The sequence below is a fragment of the Camelus ferus genome, chromosome 15, assembly GCF_009834535.1.
Source record: "Camelus ferus isolate YT-003-E chromosome 15, BCGSAC_Cfer_1.0, whole genome shotgun sequence".
Lineage (NCBI taxonomy): Eukaryota > Metazoa > Chordata > Mammalia > Artiodactyla > Camelidae > Camelus > Camelus ferus.
In genome coordinates, this window is record NC_045710.1 from 35,223,261 (window position 1) to 35,246,135 (window position 22,875).

General features: G+C 41.7%; 1 protein-coding gene and 1 pseudogene across 4 annotated transcripts in view; both read right to left on the reverse strand.

Moving 5' to 3' along the window:
- FSHR (follicle stimulating hormone receptor) overlaps window positions 1–22,875 on the reverse strand; it is a 152,678-nt gene that overhangs the window by 54,124 nt on the left and 75,679 nt on the right. The window lies entirely within an intron of this gene.
- Window positions 6,698–7,594, reverse strand: LOC102516034 (annotated as a pseudogene).

Sequence of the window (22,875 nt, forward strand, 5' to 3'; positions counted from 1 at the left end):
ACGTTTTGCTGTCCTCTGGATTCTCACAAGACTTCCTTCCTTTTTCAGTTAAAGCAATTAGCACACTGTTCTGTCACTCCTATTTTGGGGGGATGGTGGTGGTGGTCATTGTCTAATTCCCCAACCTGACTTTGACTTCCTGGGTGGTTATCTTATCCTTCTATCTTTGTATCTCCAGCATCTCAGTCATAAGTTGGCATGTGATTTGTACTCAATAAATATTTAGTGGATGGATAAGTGGATGAAGGAAACATCATCTTTAGGTCCAGAAACAGCATTTGCAGAACTGCAAAGGGGATGAAGTTTGTATTCTGTATTCTTTCAACCACCTTTCTATAGCCAGTATGCCCAAGTCTGGTAGGTGATGGCCAAGCCTAGCTTGTCAGTGAGTTAGGTTTTTGTCCCAGGGATGTTTTACATTTAATTCACAGCATGCACAGGACACATACATGTGCTTGGTCTGCTGTACTAATAGCGTCTGGATGCCTTTAGCTCTACTCCTATGGGTCACAGCATCTCCCAGCCCCTCTCTGGCTCACGGATGAGGTCCTTGAACTGAAAAAACACCCATAGAAGAGAAAATAGGAGAGATGACTGCTGTGACTGCAGGAATTCTTAAAACATTTGACTGGATATAAGATCACATCTGTGTGTAGAATTCCACTTTCCTTTGAAGGAAGGGGAGATGTGTTCGCATGAGGTTCTGAGGGTATTAGGACATTTTCTCTGGAGTGAGTTTCAGAGCCACAGTCAAGTTCTCCAGATTTCCATTCTTCTGGCCAACAGAGTGCTATTCATATAGAAGTACACTTGATAGAAGCGTGGTGGGGGTTGTGGGGGAGGAGTGTTCAGTAGGGCAGACTTTAGGGAGTGAATGAGTATGTAGCATTCAGCCAGGTTCAGCATAAAATTTCAACCTATCCTAGAGTGATATGCATTTGTCTGCCATTTCCCCTGACACTCATTTGCCAAATGCTGGGACTGTTTAATTCAGAGAAGTGTTGCTACAGCTTTATAGAAGAAGGAGAAACTGATGAACTATTACTGGCAATTAAAGGCCTCACTAGAAATTCAACGACTTCGATGAATTGGAGAACAGGATGTAATAAGAAATCACTCACAGAAACATCTTTGCTTTTTTCCTGATGTAAGAGATATTCTCCAACCAGGTTTTCCCATCTTTTCCATCTTCTCCTGACTCTCCACAGAGCATTTTCCTTCAATAAATCCAACATACCCCTCCCTAATTGGGCACATTAGGGGATTCAGCTGCATTGAAATATTTTTAATACTCATCGAATCAGCTTTCTTTTGTTTTGAATAACCTCAGACTAAATTTAGTTGACCATTTCCCTTCCCTGAGGCCCCTTTGGGACCCCCTCACACACTGCCGTAGCCTCACGGACTACACTGGGTTTGCATTCCGGTCTGTCTCCTCCAGGCAAAGAACCCCTGGAGGACAGCATGTTACCTTGCATCTTAGCATTCCTGCTCCCAGCCAAGTGTTTGCTGAATGAATGAGTGATCTCTGAAAGATTAGAAAAGATTTTCTGCCTTTGTTCCTGCATGATAAAGCTGTGTTCTTGAGAACTTGCAGTAAACAGAGTATTTGCAAATCAAAATGTGTATTAGCCCAGTCTGGAAGCTTCTTGTGTAGCAGAACCTAGGAGTGAATCTTGAAAAGAGTGAAGAACTAATTCAACAAGGGTTCAACAAATTTTGATGAGGCAACTTTTGTATTCCAGGCCCTAGGCTCTGTGTTGGGGCTCCGATGCTGAGTAAAATGAGTCCTGGGTTTTATCAGTGATCTTTAACTCAGTAAGTCTAGTATTCTAGGCTTCCCTTCACTGGGTGCTATCTTTTTTTGATGGGTTACATCTGAGTTACTAGAAAAAATAAAATGGATTGTTGACACGTTATTTTAACATAACTACAGATATATAAATAGTATACTTTCATATGTAGGATATATAATTATTATATATCAAATGTCATATATATGATTATATATTATATACACATATCTGTGTATTTCTACCATATGTCTAATCTCTTAATTGTTCTGAAAATGTGCTATATGACTTAAGTAAATACAGAACAAGTCAAGTGAAAATTCCCATGAGAATGCCTTCCAGAAAATTTGATTAAGTTCTCCAAATATATGCCCAACCCTCATTTAGAATTCCCTTAAGATCAGATCCAGAGATTTTACACTAGAGACCTGAGTCTGAATCCTGTTTCAATTTCTTACTAGCTGAATTACTGTGGGCAAGTTACAGAATCTCTATAAGCTTCAGTTTCCTTGTCTGTAAAATGGGAATAATTGCTATCTCACAGGTATGTCAAAGGGATTAAATGAGATGGTATGTATGAAAGCACAATGCTTGTCATGTGGTGAACTCTAATCTCACTGTGCCTGCCATCTCCTCTTTGTGGAGCTGAGGACAGAATTTCTGCAGCTGGGAGAGGCTGCGCTAGCCAACCACCGAGCTGGGGGAAACGGTGCTATCAGATGTCCTAGGCATGCTTCTCCTAACCCCACCTACAGATCATTTAAGTTCTTAAACCAGGCTATGACATTATCCCAAACCCCATTCTGAGTCTTACCCACAGTGAGACCCACCATCTGGTTTGTTGTCCAACAGAGGAGATTAGGCAGAGCATGTGACTGCCCCAAGAAGGATGTCTCCACCACTGAAGTCATAATCTAGATAGCATGCTGGTCCCTTCAGGAGAGGGTCAGTGCAGAGTGGGACATGTTGTCAGGGTAGGGTGAGGACATTGCCAAAGGGCTCCTCTCACCTTCTCAGGTGGCAGCAGGTGGATACCTTCCTTTCCTGACATGTCCCATCTGCTTCCTTGTCTCTGGGTGAAGTGAATCTTTGCTACAGATTCTCTAAAGATGTCCCCAAAATGAGACAGAAATAAAAGCACCCTCAGTGACTCGATCTCATTCAGATATCTGAATTGAGCTCCCTCACTTTCAAATATATTAACAACAAGCTTTGTCTTAATTTAGTTTTGTCTTAATTTAAAATGTTAAGTAACAATCTATTTTTTGGAATAATACACTTCCCTTGCTTCTCTCAGCAGATAAGGAAAGGAACTAAAAATCATAGACATAATAGCTAACATTTATTAGCATTTATTATATGCCAAGCAGTTTTTCTGTGCTTTGCATGTATTAAATTGCTTGATCATCACAATTCTATGAGGTGAGTACCAACTTTAACCCCTTTACAGGAGAGGAAAAAGAGGCATACAGAGGTTAAGTAATTTCCCTGATGCCACAAAGCCAAGTGAGTGAAGTTGACTTGGGATATGAACTCACCATTCATTGGGCCTCAAAAAGATGGCAGAAATCAGACAGGCTGTACTTCCAGTGAATTGGAAAATTATTTCCACCTCAGAAAATCCTGTTGTTGTTATTTTAATTTCCAATAGAGTAGAAATTTTTGGCAGAGCAACATGCCGATAAAACAACTAAATAACCACCCCCTTCCACCATGCTGCGTGGTGCTTGAGTTCTGACAAGACCAAACTATAAGTCAACATGCAAATTCACCATCCACAGATAAATTGAAGTCCTAAGCAGCAACTCAGATGATAAGTGCTTTTTTAGTGCATTCTCTATGCAGAGGTAAAACATGTAAGACAGTAAAAAGCAGTGCCCCTGCCTTCCAAGAATCTGCAATTTAGTTGCATAGAAGCAACATGCATAGTTGAGCAAGATCAGCTGCATAGACATGGAGGAAAATGACAGGAAAGCCCAATGTCCAACACAGAGCAGGGTGAATGGTGGGGGTTCAATACATTTTATTTCCCCCATAGACCATATTTTCCCCCTCACACTCTCTCTAAATGTCAGCATTTCTCAAGCTCTGTCTTAATATCACAATCACTCTGTTGATGCCTCACATATCATCAGAACAAGTTTCCCTCTTAGACCAGAGACCCATGCCTGCAACTGCTAGAGCCATATTCTCTGCATGTCCTGCACACCCTTGAGGGACAACGAGTCTAGAACAGGCATATTATTTTCCTCTCCCAGGTCTTTGACCCCCCCCCCATCACAACCGTAGACAATGGCTCTATTGTCATCCCTATTGGTTCATCGAACCAACCCAAGCTCCCAAAATTTTGGTGTCATCTCTGACTCCTCTTCAACATTTAACAGATTCTAAATCCTCTCAATTACTTTTTTCAGTATTTCTTGCAAGTATCCCTTCATTACCCACCATCATCATTGTAATTATGGCTCTTTGCAATTTCTGCTAGACCAGCAGTTCTTGGCAGTCATGTGATGACTCAGGATTGGTTTGATATGGGTCATGAGTCATTTTTTTTCCCCCAACAAATTAAGTATCCCAATGATTTACTTAAAATTTTGGAGTAGATTGAAGGCTATATGTGTGTGTGTGTGTGTGTGTGTGTGTGTGTGTATGTATAAAATTATATAAAGTATGCAAGAAAATAAAAATGGAGTGGCTGGTGGAGAAAAGGGTGGAGGACGGTGATGACCTAGAATTCATCTTTGCCTGGATACAGGAGTGTAGCTAGTATTTATGGTTGGGAGTCATGACTGGGATTGTAGTTTGGGAAGGTAGATGGAATGAAAAGAGGATGATAAAAAGTGAAGGAGGGAAAGAGAGTAGGAGAGAAAGGGAAAGAGATTTTCTGGAGGTAGAATCATATTGGAGTTAGAAAAGGTAGATGATTTCTTTATTACTCTGTGTATGTCTGTCAGAAGTTGTTTAAACAGGAATTCATTAAGTTCTAAGTGATAGAAGATGAGAGGTTGGACAGGTAATAAGGAAGGGGGCACTGTGTAGAGAGGAGAAAGGGAAGATACATTGATTGGGTCACTTGGCTTCAGTGTAGGCTGCCAGCTTGAGCAGAGGCCAAAGAAAGGGCGATGGGAAGGCTGAAGGGCCTCTGACCCTCAAGGAAAGATACATTTTCTATATGTTCAAGACCCTTTAGAGTTGGGGCTGTGTAACTCAAGGCTGCAGGAATAATGATGATGGTGGTAATTAACCTCAACTAGACACTTACTGTGTAGCGGGCATACCACTACATGCTCTGCATGGGTCCTCTCACTAATAGCCTTGTCTTGTCAGGGCCCTGCTGGCTTGTGTTTGTCTCAATTCTTAGGCACGAGTGAGTGGCAGCATGAACTTGGAAAGCAGGCAGGCCTGGCTTCAAATTCTTTTATCATTGCCTACTTGTGTCAACCAATCTCCATGGGACTTTTTTATTTCAGCGGAGGTAATTATAACTACCTTTTAGGGTTTTTATGAGAATTATGGATATAATACATGGTATGGAAGAGATTTCTAGTGCCTACCCGAATCTATTTTCCCTTCTTATTGCTGGGGTCACAGCTACACTATGTTTCTTGGCAATCTTGCTGTTAGGTTTAGCCTTGTGGGGAGAAGGCTTCTCCCAAGGAATATGAGCAGAAATAATGTGTACTGTGCCAGGCCTGGCCCACAACCCCTCCTGGGTGTTCCTCTATGTGCTGTCTCCATCTGGCCTGGTTGGTGGTGACCAGGGCAACCTCGAAAGCCTGATTGAAGATGGTGAAGCAGCTGGTGTCCTGGGCTCCCTAAATCAAGTGCTAAGGAACTCCACCTTGGACTACTAGGTAAAAAACAAAGAAACTCATTTTTAAAGTCCCTGACATTGTTCAACAAATGCTCCTCCCCTCAGGGCAAGTGTGAGTTTTGCCTCTACCATCTGGTGAAAAATGAGTGTGCACAGTAGATGTTGAGTACATTTCTGTTGGCTGGTTCATTAGGAGTCATGTAGGACTGTTGCTTGGCAAAATTGAAAGGAAACAACCAAAAAAAAAAAAAAGAACTCCTCAGAACTAAGTCTATGTTTGATCTCATTTAGCCAGAGACCTGTCTTCCTTAGTGACACAGTACTTAGTGCCTGTGATTGAATGGCTTGGCCTCTTTGTGGTGAGCACACCAGGTAGCTGCTCCTTATTGAATTATGGGCCCTTGGCCTTTTTTTTTTTTCTTCCTTTTTAAATTATTTCATGGGGATGGGGGGGGGACCATCCCAGCATGCCAGAAAGAACAACGTTTTCACAATGAGGACTACTAAGTCCATTAGCACCCAGACCTGGGGAGGGTGTTCAGGTTAAGAAATGAAAACCCCCAGCTCCGTAATCTCCAGAAATGCAGAACTGCATGCGGCGAGGTCTCTTGAGCAGGCAAAAGGAAGTCCTTCATCACTTTGGCAAATCACTAGAGCTCTCTGAGATCCATTTTCCTCTGTAAGATATTGCTAAGGCCTCTGTCCCTCAGTACATTTCATACTCAGTCCTTTGTAGTTGGCTGGGCTATTGAAGATCACATGAATAATGCATGATCACGCAGAAGGGAAAAAGCACATAGTGTTGTGCAAAGGTCGTGCTGCCAACCATCATTTTTATTACTTCACTAGAGTCAGGAGACCTAGGTTCTAGTCCTGACTCTGCCCCTGATTAACAACTTTCCTTGAGTCAAATCAATTCCCTTCTCCGAGCCTTTGTTCCTCGTCTCTAAAACAACATTGTTGATCTAGATGATCTCGTGGGTCCCTTCTAGCCCTAAAATTCAGTGATTTTAATTATTTCTGTGATTCTGTTATTAAAAGGCAGCCAGCCACATCATTGGCAGTTCTCCCTGACAGCCAGTTTCCATTTCTAGCAAGCTGGGGTGAAGGCAAGGGCTCCACAAAGCATCCCGCTTAGGGCGCCGCACCTGTTCCCTGAAGAGCAGGTCTGTGGGCAGACCCGGGAGGGAGCAGCAGCAGGAAGCGCCATCCTTCCTGAGCCCTGGACAAGGTGAGAAAGTACCCTTGCCTGAGCCATCATTCTCCTGAAGACAGTTGTTTGTTTTATCGTCAGCTTAAAGAGGGCTTCATTGATCTCCTGTAAGCCAGTGTTAATTTCTGCCTTGTCATACTCCCCCAGCCTCTTTACCAAGGAAGCAAGTAAGTCAAAAGAGCTTACATGAAGGCAATTTATTAACAGAAAATGATAATTCAAGGAGTTCTTTTCACAGACAACTACCACAGCGACCCCCTCCTTCTTGCAGGTGCTGTTGGAGAGGATGGGGGTGACATCCTGAACCTGATCAATCTTCACTCCTGAGCGGGTGAGGGCTCTAAGGGCCTGGCTGGGCCCCCGGTCCAGGGATCTTGGTCCTATTTACTCCTGTGGCCTGGAGTTTGACATGGAGGGCAGTGGTGCCCATTGCACTGCTGGGTTCCATCCTGGGCGGCCAACATGGCAGCCTATGGAGATGACTCATCGTGGTCAGCCTTCACCTTCATCCCACCAGTCATTCAACAAATGGTTTCCTTGTCATAAAGATGGGTGACATGGACAGAAGTATCACTGAAGGGTGCAAAGACGTGGCACCAAATACACATTCTCCTTCAGCCACGTGAGGGCCAAGGTGGATGACCTGTTCTTCCTTCTTTCCTTTCCCCTGGTGGGGTGCCATTTCCCTGCTTTATAGGCTCTTCCCTGAAGCAAGACCATGGCCTCCAGAGACAGGGCACCAACTAGAGTCTGGGTTGGCTGGCCACACTCCTCTCGCCTAGCACCAGGCTTGGCTTCCACGGAAAGAGCCCCAGCCCTGTGACCCCCACCCTGTGCCACAGGTTGGTGTGCGTGTATGTGTGTGTGTGTGTGTGTGTGTGTGTGTGTGTGTGTGTGTGTGTGTGTGTCAGGGGCCGTTATTGTAGACTTTCCTATCTGCTTCTGTCACCCCCCACAGCACCCCCTTCCTTAATCATCTCCTCTGGGTGCCTTTTTGTCTCTCTTGCCACACCTGGAAAATAATCTGCCCTCTCCAACAAGCTTCCATCCTCCTCTGTTTTCACTCTGCAGTTCATAATTACTCTCCCTTTTATGCCCCTCCATTTTCCACCTCATTAACTCTTATTCTTGGCATGAGAGTGCCTCTTTTATGGGCTGCAGTGAAGGAACAACCAGGAACTCCCTCTTGGCTGCTTCTGAATTTGAGTCGCTTTGATTGTCGTCTTTTTCTCTTTGGAGTTGCTTGAGTCTAGTACTTTCATAAGTGCCCCGTGTGCCAAGCATTTATCCATCCTGCCCTTTCCAGCATTTCAGGGGCCTATTTTCACTGACTCCATATTTAATTGATTTTATATCCACTTCTGAGCAGTAGATTTCCCCCATCCCATCCCAAATGGCAGTCAAAAGTCCTACTCCAGGGCCTCCTTTGCCTCACATTGGTCCTAAAAGTGTCCCTGTTTTTACAGTGAGGAGACCTGTATGGACAGGAAAAAGAAAGGAGTTTTTAGAAGAACTTCCATTTTATGAAACTTTGCCAATGCCTGGAGAAAAATGCGGTCATGATAGAAAACAAGGAAGAGAATGGATTCTTTTCCAGATTGAGTCTTTGATTCAGCTAGTTAAAGCCACCCAAGATGGTTGGAGTCAGTACTCGAGTTCTGTGTATGTCCAGGCCTTTTCTGTGCCTTGGAAACGTTTGTTGAAACAAAAGCTTAGAGAGAACTGAAACAAATAACGCTAGAATTGTTCCTGTCAAGGTCTAGGGCGTTGGCTTTGTGGGGCACAAGACAACTCAGATTTCCTTCCTCGCTTCAGCACCTTCTGAGGGGCCCTTCATACCCCTAAGTGTGTTATTCAATTGTGAAATACACATTTGTCCAAGATAACTTCAGGTAATGAAGATCCTGTTAGAAGACATCTTTTAGAAAAGTTTGTTTGTTTGTCTTTTGTCTTTGTAGTACCCCTGAAAGGAGAATTTCAGGGTATCAGCAAAGGAAGGAAAAGACTTCAGTAGTTACCTTCTCAATTTACTTTCCTATACATGCCTCCTCTTCCCTTTTCTCAAACTGAGAAAGTAACAAAGCACAAGAAGCTGTGATGACAGGGAGTTAGTTAATAACTGACTGGTCTAGGTTGAGAGGTTCTTTACCTGTGATACTAAGAATGCATTTTCATTCATCCACCCAGGTTCCGTTACATGGGTATCTTTGCTGGAGCTGCAGCAACAAGAAGTTGAGGCTAGCTGACTTCCAGGAGACAGGGTATCTGTGTTACGAGCCAGACAACAGAGCTAGTATGGTAGCCCCACACAAGTACTTGGAGAACAATTCATGCTTTGTGAAGTGGGTCAAGTTACTTAACCTCTCTGAGCCTCAGTCTACTTATATCTGAAAGGAGGACAATGATATTTGCATTGCAGAACTTTGGACTAAATATTAAATAATTACATGTTAAATATTTAAAGCTTAATAAGTGTTAATACCAATGATAATACTATTTCTTTATTTTTCTCTCTAATCTTGTGACTGTAAGTCTGTGAGGGTGAAGGACTTTGTTATATTCCTAGCTTGTCACCTGTGCATCCAGCAGGCACTCCATAAATGTGTGCTGAGTGGGCCGGTGACATCTGCAGTTTGAAGTCCTTTGCCTGGTATTGATTACACATTTATTTTTACCCTCACATTTGACTAGTGGAACAGGAAGAAGACGTATTCCAATTTTAAGGCTAAACTTTAAAGCTTTTTCCAGTGAGGCCTTCCCTAATCCTCCACAATTTGCCTTCCCCTGAGCTTCCCAAGTACACTCGTTGTGTCTATATCCTAGTGAGACTAACAGCCACGCCAGCTATGCTTCTGCCTCTAGGCCCCTGAGGGCTGGAGCAGTGGCCACCGTCCAGCTCTCAGTAGGACCAAACCCAGGCATCACACCCAGCAGGCTTTGAATTGTATTGAGTCAGAAGGAACAGGTATTAACAAAGCTTTGGTGTTTTTGACACCAAAGCTCAAATTTCTTTGCAGACCTCTTCTTCAGACATATTTAAGAGAATACAATTTCTGCCTTCAAGGAGCTTTTAATCTAACAGGAAACTGCACTATTGTCTTCTTCACTGTGACTGATTTTCAAGATTCCCAGTGGTTGTTGACTGATGAAATGAATGAGAGAAGCAAAAGTTATCTTATTTCTCAGTGAAGAATGATAAAGCACAGAAAGGTTAGGTGATTTACCTAAGGCCACACAGCAAGTTAAATATAGAGAAGTAAAACCTGGGTGTGCTAACTCCCATGTTGATGTTCTTCTAAACACACAATGCAGCACCCCGGTGTTAAGGATCTCATACCTAGTTCTAAGCTATGAATAGCCACCTCCTTCCTGCATGTTCATGATGCATTTTCTTTTCCAAAAAAATATAAATATTTGGAGGAAAAGAGAAACATTCTGACCAAACGTGCCTTTGATAGAAAATCTGGTACCAATTTTTTACATCAAATCCTGAGTTAGATTTCTGAATTCATCTGAATAGATTCATTTCACAATTTGTATATCTAATTCTGTTTTCCTCTGTCACCAACCACAAGCAATTTCTTCTTTTAGGATCATTGTATCTTTAAATGTAAGACATAAGACACAAGAATTACCATAGCAACTTGCTTTCCAATTAGACCGCAGTTGCTGACAATCAATATGATTAGACAAGGTCAGTGACAGAGTAAGCCCCATGGTGTTTAAAGAGATCTGGGGAAGTGCTGGGACAATGAGGAAATGAGAAAACGATTGGAAAATCTCTCCCCAGAGTTGAGTATGAGCCGTTTATTGCTTGCTGCTTGTATAACCAAAAGAGATGTCTTGTAGTAGCAACAGTTTGTAACCTGCCAACAAGAATGGGAGGATGGAGGCCGAGAGGTGTTCAGTTGCTTTGGTTTTCCTTTTTTCTGGTCCCCAAATCCTTGACAAAGCTAAGGGCTGAAAATCACCAACTTGAACTTGAGGATAAATAGTAGCTGAAGGGGGAGTTAATGAAGAGGCAAACCAGGGCAGCTGTTTTCAGCCCAGAGAAGGGGAGGGGGATTTGAGAGGAAATGGGATGGTCCACAACCACATTCTCCTGGAGAGGGGCTGTGGGAGCTGGGGTGGCTCCAGCCATCCGGGGCAGTGTCATTAGCCTTGAACCTTGCATCATCTAAGTGCCTATCAGTGACTTCCTCTCCTTCTCTCCCTGTACTGGTCTCTATTTTAAAGAAGAAAAACTCATTCATGCCCAAGTGTCTGTGTCTGACAACTGATTCAAATCTGATTTAGGGGGAGGGGATTGCATATTAATAGGCAGCAAAGCTTAAGCAAAATGAGTATTAGGCACAAAGGAACAGATAGTAGAAGCACTTTGGGCACCTTTCTGGAGCTCCTTAAAATTACACCTGCAACCTACCATGATTTCATAGCAGGTCAGTGAAAAACAAGCTCCAGGGCTTCACCCACTCATGGAACAGATGAAACCCAAAGGCTTGACCTCACCACCTTTCAAAGCTTCAGCTCTCATCCTTCCCATATGAGAAGTGGCTTCTTCCCTCTCAGTCCTCAGGGCAGAGAATAGCTGGGGAAGGAGAGGGCGAGGGGGAGTACAGCAGGAAGTTAGTCACTCTGGGCTCTGCTGCCGAATATCAAATGTTCGAGCCCGCCACACGCTGGGTCTGGTCTCCTCCACACAAATACTCCCAGGGACCGTGGCTTTGCGTTTGCTTTCTTTGGTGTCGCCTCATGCCTGAGAAGTGTCTACGATTTGGCTGCTAGAACAATTAACTCATTTCATCTTTTCCATAATTTTAAGATATTTGTCTGTTCTTTGTTTCAGATTCTCAGCTATTCTCACATATCAATGATAAGATTTAGCTTGTTCAGTTTCTATTGCTGAATACATCCTTCAATGTTTAGATATTTTTGATATGGGAGCTTTGACTTTACAAATATATGTATTTCATATATTCATAGATTTCATATATATTATATAGATTTCATATATATTATATAGATTTCATATATGTATTTCATGTAAAGCAGGAAAGATAAGTGAAGAGACAAAGAAGAAAGTATAAGAAGTCCCAGCATAGGTCTAATAGGAGATAAAGAAGGAGGGTAGAGATAATAATAGAAACTTTTCAGAGTTGAGGCAAGACTGCCTTCCTTTGAGGAAACTGCTGAGCCACAAGTATATAAAACAAAAAATTTACACTCAATTGTGAAACTAAGGCAGAGAAAAAAAACCTCTTAAAACCTATCAGAGAGGAAAGATCGACTGCCAAAAGTTAGACTGACAGCATACTTCATATAAGCAACAGTAGATACTAGAGGATAATAGAATTATTTGCTGAGTGGGAATTCTGGTTAACCCAGGTTTATGAATTCCCCTAGACTACTGTTAATAGTTCAGGAGAGCAGGGGTAACATTTTCAGATATATAAGGACTGAAGAGAGTTTACCACTCATCCATGTAAGGGACGATTTGAGTTTTTTTGTTTTTCATAATTAAGATAGGATTTTTTATGGTTAACAAAGTAGTACGTGCTTACTGTAGGAGAAAACAAACAGTGAGGAAAGTTAGAAAGAATGATTACATTAGAAAGAACAATTTTCATCAACAAGAAGAAAATTGAACCCGGAAGAAACAAATGTGTAAGAGCAAAATCCCTGGTAAAATGAGAGTAATATTGATCAATTATTCAATTAAAAATGGTACTAATTTGGGGCTATTTAAAAAACAAGCTAGAATTAAAGCTTTGGACAAAAATGGCATGGAAAATTGCAAGGTAGAGAGCCCAGAGTTAAAGCACTTAAAGCTTCTTGTATTGTTCAGATAAAGTGATGCTGATTAATTTTGGGGTTTGACAAGTATGTTTTAAAAATGATAAAATAACTATAAAACAATATAAATAGCACATATAACTTCTAGAACATTCAACTTCTAGAGATGGAAAAAATGGAGACTAAAGAAATTGTAATAGTGACATTTCAAGCACTAATAGGAAAGGTTTTCTTATCGTGTGTTTTGTATATATGTGCATATTTGCATACATGTGTGTATGTGCTGGATGCCAGAAGTCTTCTGATAGCTCACAAATCTATTTCCATAAAGCCCTGTACATATCCTAGTTGTAAATCTAAAGTAAATTTTTAAAACATGCGTAGGCCTGGAATGGCAATTGTTCCACATTGTTTTGTTGTAGCAAGTACAATTGTACATGTTGCTGCAGCCAACAGAGATTCTTTATCTCTGAGAAACCAGGCTGCAGGTGCCTCTAGGGGCCCTTTTACATCCTGGTTTTCTAGTCAGTTTTGTGGGGGAACCCTGGTCTTTTTTTTTTTTTTTTTCTCTCCTTGTGTTGCCAGGCCTGTTTTCTGGAGAGCTGATGTCTTTACATTTATTTCCCGCTAATGATACTCGCCATCCGTCGACAATAAAGATGACATATCACAGAGCCCCTTTTAGAGAGATCTCTATCCACAATGCTTTCCAGGCTCGGCCTTCATGCAGCAACACACACACACACACACACACACACACACACACACACACACACACACACACACACGATTGTCTACTCTCTCATTTTTTTCCAGAATGATTAACAAAAATGTACTTTTCTTGTATATGTGACTCTTCAGCATTCTTTCCTGCATTCTCCAAAGCTTTCCATTCAGACTGGAGGTGACATGTTCCTTGTAGGTTCCTACTTTTTCCCAAGCTGGTATCTTATCCCTTCCACTTATCACAATTGTAGCTGAGTTCTGGATTTCTTGAATTAGGGATCCTTGCCCTTGTCTTTTAATACTTTAACAGCCATCAGTTTCCTCTAAAACATTTGTCAACATATAATTACATGAAAAAAGTGGGTTACAAAAGAGCATGCATAATATCCCATTAGAATTTAAACAAAATGTGTGCCAGCCGGGAAAAAAATTGTGGAAGGCTGTTTACCAAAATATTGACAGTGGGTATGTTATGGTAGAACTAAGTGAACTCATTTCTGCATTGTTTGTTTTTCTTTCTACAGCAAGCACATATTGTTTTTATAATCATAAAAAAAATCCTATCTTAGTTGTGAAAATCAAAACCAAACCCATCTCCATCAGGGACAGCATTCCTGATTCCACAGCTAGGGAGAGTTTGTTGGTTGCCAAAAGCAGGCAGAAAGTCCGTGAGTACACAGTGCCTTGTGAAACAATATACAATGGGGATTGGAGAGCTACTTGAAAAAGCAAGTTGTTGCCTAGCTTTGTTTTTCCTATACAATTGTGTTTAGGTTTATTCTAGAAATAGGTTCATGGAAGTGTTGCTGAGGTGGCCATAAACATATTACGATACGGTAGGACTAACAGGGAATTTGATTATCTTGTGAACCGCTGAACCCCAGACCAGGGAGTAAGTCTTAGAAGAGGCACTGCTGGACCCCCTTACCCTGTTCTGATTTTTCTCCCCTTCCACCCGCATACTCAGAACTTATTATCTCTAGATAAGTTACTTGATTTTTTTTAACTTTATTGTTTATTTTTTGTCTCTTGCTCCAAGAATCTAAAATTCATGAGGGCAATGATCTCTGTCTTAATCAGTGTTGTCTCTCCAGTGTCTAGCACAGAGTAGGTGCTCAGTAAATATACATGGAAGGAAGGAATACATGATAAATGGTTATGTGTACAGAGAGAGGCATGGTAGCACTGAAGGTAGGGGAACAGTGAGCAGAGATAAGAAGGTAAGAAAGGAGATAGCACGTCTACGGGCTCATGAGGAGCCTGACCTGGCCTTGGAGGTAAGTGGTAGCTAAGTTGGAGAAATTATTAAAGGGACTTGAAAATACAACAGGAGAGAATCAAAATAAGGAGTGAGCACACTCAGGGGATGTGCTGAGAGCAATGCAGGATTTCCTCAGATGGTGTTCAATCAGGGCTCCGGCATTGATACAGAGGAAATAGTCTCTCACCTTGATTCATTGTAAAGGGAAAAGGGACAAAATCTGGAATCGGAATGGCTCAATGGTTTCTTTCATTGTCTGTCTATGCTAATATTACTCGAGTCAAACATTTGGGGTTTAAAGGCTTTGCATTTGGAATCATTTTCAATTCAAATCACCTGACAATGCATGACAGCTATTCTTGTACAGAAACAGAACACTTAGGAGATATAGACCTTTTTCTTTAGGCTTCTCTGAAACTCTAATTAAATGAAATGGATCTGTGCCTCGTGCTTAGCTCTGATTTTTTTTCATGCAGTGCATTTGAGAGGCACATCGTGAATATGTATTTGAACATTTTGGTGGTGCTCATTTGTGATGAGTATGGAAAGAAATGGAATTCACTCAGTATGAAATGTTTACATGCTACAGTGAGCACGCCTTTTCTGTTTCTGAAAAGAGACAGCCCGCCTTTTTGCTTAGCCCAGCTTCTGAGGGTGACATGTCTGGGAGCTCCTCCTGCCATGCAGAAATCCTGAGTTGTACTAGAAAATGGAAATGGCAATTAGGGTGGGTAGAACTGGGCAGAAATGTGCATGTCTATTACAGGATTTCCAAGCTGCATGAAGGATTAATTTAGTCCTCACGTTAGCTTTGATTTATGGCCTTGGAGGATTTTATTTTTTAAAATTCTAGATTATTCTAAAGAAGACCCAAGTTAGGGGTTGCTGGGAAACAATGCAATGAAATATTCTAGAATTGAAAGGGAGTCTGGTCTGAGGAGTTCTAGCTAGACCAGGAGATGTATTGTTTCTTTGAGATTATCCCCTTGGCATCCTTACCTGAAGGGAAGGGAATAGACTCTCAGCCTAAAGGGAGCTTCCTTCTTGTCTCATCTTGGGACATTTACTTCTAAGAAGTGAAGAGGAAAAAAGCACACTGGAGAAATGGTGCAATGGTAGTGGCTTAAAGTGCCTTAACCACCCTCCCACCATGTACATAGCAATTTATTTTGGCCATGTTTCCAGGGACATAGGCAAGGCAGGTGCACATTCTCCCATATCATATTTTATACTGTAGAGTCTAGAGCTGGTGCTTTTTTAACTTTATCTTCCCAAATTTTGCCCAGTGACCTGGTTCTGGGGCATTTAACCTGTGGCTTAAAGGTGATTGTCTCCTCTTGTGTTTAAGGAATTATTTGGAGTGAGAATCAGGACAGATAGATGTCAATGGGGGAATGAGGAGATTTTGAATGCCAAAGAAGGGATGATAGAACAAGGGCAGAGAAATGCCCATTCTGAAAATATTCATTGCTATCAACATTTTCTCCTCTACATAGGATGGTTACAGAACCCACACATGTGCTCATTACTGTTTTCTTTTGAAGTCTTTCAAAGGACATCGTTTTGCTTTTAATCACATATTAGTGAATGGCTGGAACAGCATTTTCTTTTTTCATAGCTTCAAATATGGCATATTAAGCTCTAAATAGCCAAATGTATCTCTGGGGTTGGTAATCCCTAGACTCCAGGGACAAGAGCAAGAGCAGGTTAGGACTAAAAAGATAGAGATGATGAGAAAGAACTGAGGAACTGGCATGTTGAGCGCAGTCAAATCCTCCTATTTGCATTGTTTAAACAGAGGATTGTCGAGAGGCAGAGACCAGCTATAGTATTGTGTCACCCATGAACTCACTGATCGGACATAGCCTCTCTTTCATCTTGACACTAACAACAGTTTATGGGGGGGGGAGGCAGAATATGGCAGATCTTAGAGCATTTTCTGAAGCCCACCAAGACCTCATATTTCTACAATGGAGAAAACTAGGCTTGGAAACAGTTAGCATTCACTTGGGTGTCTCCAGAGGAGATCAGGGAAACACTGTTGTGCTTTGGGTAGGAGCAGAATATCTCCCTTTCCAACTTCCTTGCTTCCCACGCTTAGGGAGCATTGAGGAATTTTATGCTGTCCTCAGGAAGGACTAGTAGTTCTTGGAGTTAAGAGATCTAGTTGCACCAAACTACCCTGGATGTGGTTGGCCACTTCTCTTTCCTGTGCTTCTGACTAGGATATGGTAATGATGTAAGTTTGTTATTTACTTAGTGAAGGCAATCTATGGAAACAGAGATTGGACAATTTAGACCCCGAAGTGACTTTTACATATACTCTGATTTGACTATGTAATTACACTGAGATAAGTGGAAACACATAAATCTTTCATTCCCTTTGGTTCTGCATAAGCCCAGCCTAAGGGACATCTCTCTCTGGAGAGGTGGCTCCTTAACAACAGTTCCCCCAAATCAATGAGAATAAGCAGCTTTAGATGTAATTTGAGTCTGCCTGTTGTACGCAGACCATTACACTATCTGGATATTGATGAACAGGCTCCTAGCATCCTGACTACAAAATCATGGGTGGGGCTTTCAAGGAGCCAATATCCTGGTAAATTCAGATACAGTTATCCCAGTGCATGGAGCTTCTTTGTTTCTACTACTGTTTGAACTTTCGGAGCATAGTGGGAGCCCATTGTGCATACTGTGATCAAAAGACATGGACTGTGGGAGCCTGCAGACCTCTTCAGGAAGACCTCATATCCCCGTTATGATTTTGAATCTGTTTCATTAATATCTGCCACTCAGAACACTTTGCCCTCTCCCCTTTGATTATGGAAATCCTATAGTCTCCACAAAACCTTTGGCTTCACTGCTTCACATTGATCTAACTCCCACCTCTTTGAACTGCTTTCAGCACCCAGGACTTGGACAGCAACCTTTAGAGGTTGCTTCTGTTCTGGTCTGTGACCTCATTTCACATGAATTCCTCTTATTTCTGTAACTGCATCACAAACTTCTTGGGAGCTAGAACCAAATCCTGTCTTTTCTTTCAGTTCCTAATACAGGAGACTGATTGAAAGATGAATGGATAGATAGATTGATGAAAGGAGCTTAGGAGCTTCTAATAAGAATGAATCTGAGAGTCTGTGAAATGTTGTTCCTTCTGATTGCACAAAGTCATAAGCAGGTGGGGGCGATTCGCATTTCCAGTTGGTGAGGAGCGCTTATTCTGTTTATTACCATTCCCTCCAGAAACTCTCTCACCCTCCCACCTTCTCTCATTCCTTTTATACACACGCTTAAAATTGGAGGCATAACCTTGTTCAGGAATGTGCAAAACAGGAACATGGTAATGAACTCTTGTCCTGCTATAAACTTGAAGGATGGCTTGTGGAGGAAAGGCATTAAATGGCAATCTGAGTCCAGTGATTAGCTCCACAGCATTCCTCCCTTGGAACTCATGCAGACCAGCATAGCTTTCATGCTGCTCTAGGTTTCCTGTGAGCTCCATTGATTGTGCCAGTACTTCTGGGTCTTGGCTGAAGGGTTGAGGAACAAAGAAGGTGTCTTTGTTTGTTTCCAGCATTCCCATTGCCTTCCTTCATCTCTCTTTCCCCAACCCACCTCACTCACAAATCTTAGCTGCATTTGATCTGAATGAAACATGGTCTACCTTAACCTGTACTTTCCCTCTGACCTTTGTCCACCTCAGGCTACCAGGACATAAATGCCTGTATTCAGTCTCCTACTTTTTTCCTGAGATAGTGCTATCCTGTCATAAGAAAGAGTACTTATGAGACACAGTTTGCCCAGATGAGCCATACAATGGGTTTGCTCCTGAAATAGTTGGATGTGAATTGAATTTTTCAATATCTAGCTGTGTTTCCACAGTACCAATAGAGGGGCTTTCAGAAACTGAGATAATACATGACTAGTTATCCTAAAAAAAAAAAAAAGAGGACTATTTTTACGATTAAATGTGATCTGACAAAAGAGAGTAAGAGAACTTTTCCCCATTACCTATCATGTGGTTATAGCAATAGAATACATGTTTATGCATTTGTTCTGTGCTTTTCTCTAACTGTTTTATGTGTATTTTATTGACAACTATGCTGGAGCAGGGACTGTGGGTCATTTCTCTTGCATCCTCCACCATACAGCTCCTTACACAAGACTAGTAATTTTTAGATCTTGTTAGTCCATCAGGACCATGGATCAGCAGTGCCGGCTTCACCTGGGAGCTGGTTAGCACTGCAGACTCGCAGGTCCCACCCAGACCTCCTTAGTCAGACTCTCCATATTAGTTGGATCGCCCCGTATGCACATTAAGATTTGGGATGCCATGATGTAGGAGACACTTAGTAGGAACTCATAAAATGCTTATTGCATTTAACTGAAAGAAAAATCCCTTCTTGTAGAGATGAAATTCTGTATCTTGGCTAAGAAGTTCTGGTTAAATCTACATGTTACTAGAATGTTAATTCCAAGGAGAGACAAAAAGAAGTAAGCAAAAACAGAAAGAATAAAAGCTAATAAATATAGTTGACTTAGAAAGGAAATTTTCTTTAAAAAATGATGTTTTGATGAGATAGCTTGGACTAGTTTTTAAAAATGGACACACCCCATTGGGGCATTTCCTCTTTGGCATGGAAAAGGCTAGTTTTGCCCTTGAATTTTTACTTCTTGGACCACACACCCATACACTTCTAGGTCATCTTTTTCCCCCACTGCCATGTGCTCAGGACTGAGTGGAAAACAGGAAAAATGCTGAACAAAAACACCTGCATATTAAAGTTTATGTACTTGGTAAAAATATAAGTGTTACTTTTTTCTTCTGACTTGGACACTGTGTCACTATCCTGTACTGATGTGACTATAAGACTCTCAAGATGTAATTTCTCTTTAATAAGTAAGAGACAGCATTGCAAGAAGCAAAGCATTATATTGAGAAAATGCATGAGTTGTGGCATCTGTGACATCCCACCTCCATGGTGTTGATCTCAGGCCAGTCACCAAACCTCTCTGAACTTCATTTCCTCACCTGTGAGATGGGCTCAAATTCTTGCCCAGCTGCTACTGAAGGGTTGGTGTGTGAGAGTAAATGAGCTGAGGTATATGAGGCAGTTTTGAAGTTGTAAAATAGGAAACCAATGCGAAGATACTCAGACTGCTACTACAAATAAAATGGATGAGGACTCTGTGAATTTGTGTTTATGAATGTCTTGCTTCTTTCCATTAGAGAACAAGATTATCACCCTCCTATATCATGTATGATGTAGACCATATTTGTTGTGTCCGTAGATATTACAGAAAAATAGATGACTGTGTGAGCATTACAGTCAGAAAGCCTGGGTTCTCACCTTGGCCCCACCACTTACTAGATGTGTGACATTGGGCAAGTCACATAACCTCTTTGACTTTAATCTCCTCACTGTAAAATTGGGATGATGAGGTTATTATAATTAAATGAGATGATGCACGTAATGTGGCTTATCTCGGTTTCCAGCAAAATAATCACTCAACAAATGACAGCTAATGGTTGTTGTTCTCTTTGGGAACTCCTTGAGAGCAGGGACTTTGTATCTTTATCTTTGTTGTCCAGAACATCTAGCAGGGACTGGTACATAAGCTACACCAGATCATCCCTCACCTAATTAATGTATTTTGTGACTCAGGAAGAATTTGTGGAATTATTGGCTGATGGATGGAGTATGCTTCTCTGAGTTTGCTTGATCTCTCTCAGAGTTGCTAACAAATAGAACAGAACAAACATAGCAGCACGTACACTAGTCAGAGGAGGTGTCCCAGGCTTGAGGAAGCCTCATCCTCACAGGTGTGCAGGGAGTGATGGAAGTCACAATCATTTACACCGTGAACCCTGATAAATCACTTGATGGATTAGCTGGTGTCATCCATCAGGCTGCACTTGTCTCGAGTGAAGTCTTGACTTGACTGAAGTCTATAAATCTCTCTTTAAAAGGCTCCAACCAGTGATTTCTGATTTGGCCTCATTTCCTTGAAGTTAGCGTAGAATTTAGTCTCTATGCAGGGGTTTTGTTTGTTTGTTATGGGACTTGCTGCTGTAGTAAGCCACCGTCCTTTTCCCCCCAAAGCAAATGTCCACTTTGTTAAATAAAAAGTCACATCTTAAGTGTCTTACTGGACCAGACTGAGAAGTTATGTGTACATATGAAGAGAAGCAGGGAAGGCAATCTAAGGGGGCATATTTTAAACAAATACATGAAGACTGGCACCCTGATTTTTAACATTCAATGAAGGAAACAAACAAACCAACAAACACCAGCCTGAGTTCTCCACCTAGTCAGTCAGACAGTGAGGGGGCCTGGCCTCAGCAGATGGAATCTTGAAGGCACTAATGTCTGTGATCACAGGAAGCTCATCTTTCCCTCAAATTTCTGTTCATGTACACATGGCCTTTGCAGTCCAAACAAGTAAGTCAGTCTGGATACAATTTTTCATGTATTAAAGCAACCTTAAACACTGTGTGCCACATTGAGTAAAATCCTACCATTAGCAATTCAATCCTTTGGAACTGGCATTACTCCTTAGCATTTCAATGCCAATACATTATTCAGATGCTGTTATCTTTACTGGGAAAGAAGAATGAAGAATGATATATATATATATTTTTTAATATTGAGAGCCTGATTTGGGGAAGAGGTTCTGAAAAGTTGGGAAAGGACCCAAGAGGTAGGGATAACAAATTCACAAACTTGGCCTGCCATTCTCTTTCCAGTGGGCCCAGCCCCTTGCTAGGTGCCTTGGAGGAATATGAGAAGAGAGAAAGACAAGATAGGTTGAGCTGAGACACCATGAATGGGAAACAGCAAATGTGCTCTCTTTATTATTCATACCTTGCATTTGGATTTGGATGCACTTTTAACTTTTCAAAGCACGCTCACACCCAAGTGCAGACTGCATGTTTCTAAAACACTTGGCATCAACAATTGCTATCTCTATGCCCAGACTCTCTCAGAATCTCAGACCCACCGGAATGGTTAACTTCCATTTTATTCATTTAGGCTCCCCTGGCGTTTATCCCTCACTCTTCTGCTTTTCCTCTCCGCCTGTTTAACTTTGGGAATGGTCTGAACTATAAAAACCCATCTCTGATCATTTGATTTCTGTGTAGGCTAAGCAGGGTGGACCTGAGCATCACAGAAGAGGTTTATGAAGTGTAGATTCAAGTAGCTTATTTGTTAGAAGGGGGGGGGGGTAGGCAGGCAAGTGGGCCCATATCCTATCTGAGTCTTTTACTGTTTAAAGCATCTTATTAAGTCATAAACAGCCCAGATGGATGTGGTTGTGATGGGCATGGGCTAAATGAGGAAATAAAAATAAATAGTTTGTGCATCGATTGGAGCTTGTGTTTAGATTGCATCTTTTTATTTTAATACCATTCTATTAAAAAAAAAAATACCTAGCAAGAATCTCCGGGGCAGAGACACGAGGCTATTTTTAACTTGAGTATTGTGCTGCCTTAATTGTCTCTCCTCTGAGTAGAAACAAAGATTGAGTTACTGGCAGAGAGGAAAAAAAAAAAGGTCAGTTCATTTTCTGGTATATCTGTGAGCCCTGACAAACGTAACATGGTTGGAGGCCTCTCCCACAGCTTGCCTTGTCAAGAAAGGTCAGAAGGGCAGGCATGGCTGAAGCAGAAGTCTTAAAAGAAAAGGTAATGTTGCTTGGCTGTTGATTACAAAATGGAAGAAGATTGTATTTGATTTGTATTCCTCAAGCCTTTCTTGAGGAACCTCTGTCAAGTCTTGCCACCTGTAAGTTATAACTGCTGAATTAAAGGCACCAAACAGAGGTCAGCAGGACCATGAACGCCTCAGAGCATCAAGTAGCCAAGAGGGTAGAGGATCCTAGAAATGGAAGATGTTAATGAGGGCATATCTGTACTTCCCAAGCAAGGGAGCATCTGCAGCATACAACATGACTAAGCTTGCTAGTTCACAGTGGGTGCTATGGACTGAATGTTTGTCTTTCCCCACACCACCCCAAATCCATAGGTTCAGACTCTAATCTCCAGTGTGTTGGAATTTATAGATGGGGACTCGAGAAATACTTGGATAAGGTCCTGGGGGTGGAGCTCCCATGATGGGATTGGTACCCACATAAGAGAATAAAGAGACTAGAGCTCTCTCTTAACCAGGTGAAGATACAGAGAAGGCAGGGAGTAGGTTCTCACCAGACTCTAATCTTGAACTCTTGAATCTTCTACTCTTGTTCTCTCAGAACTGTGAGATTTAAATGTTTG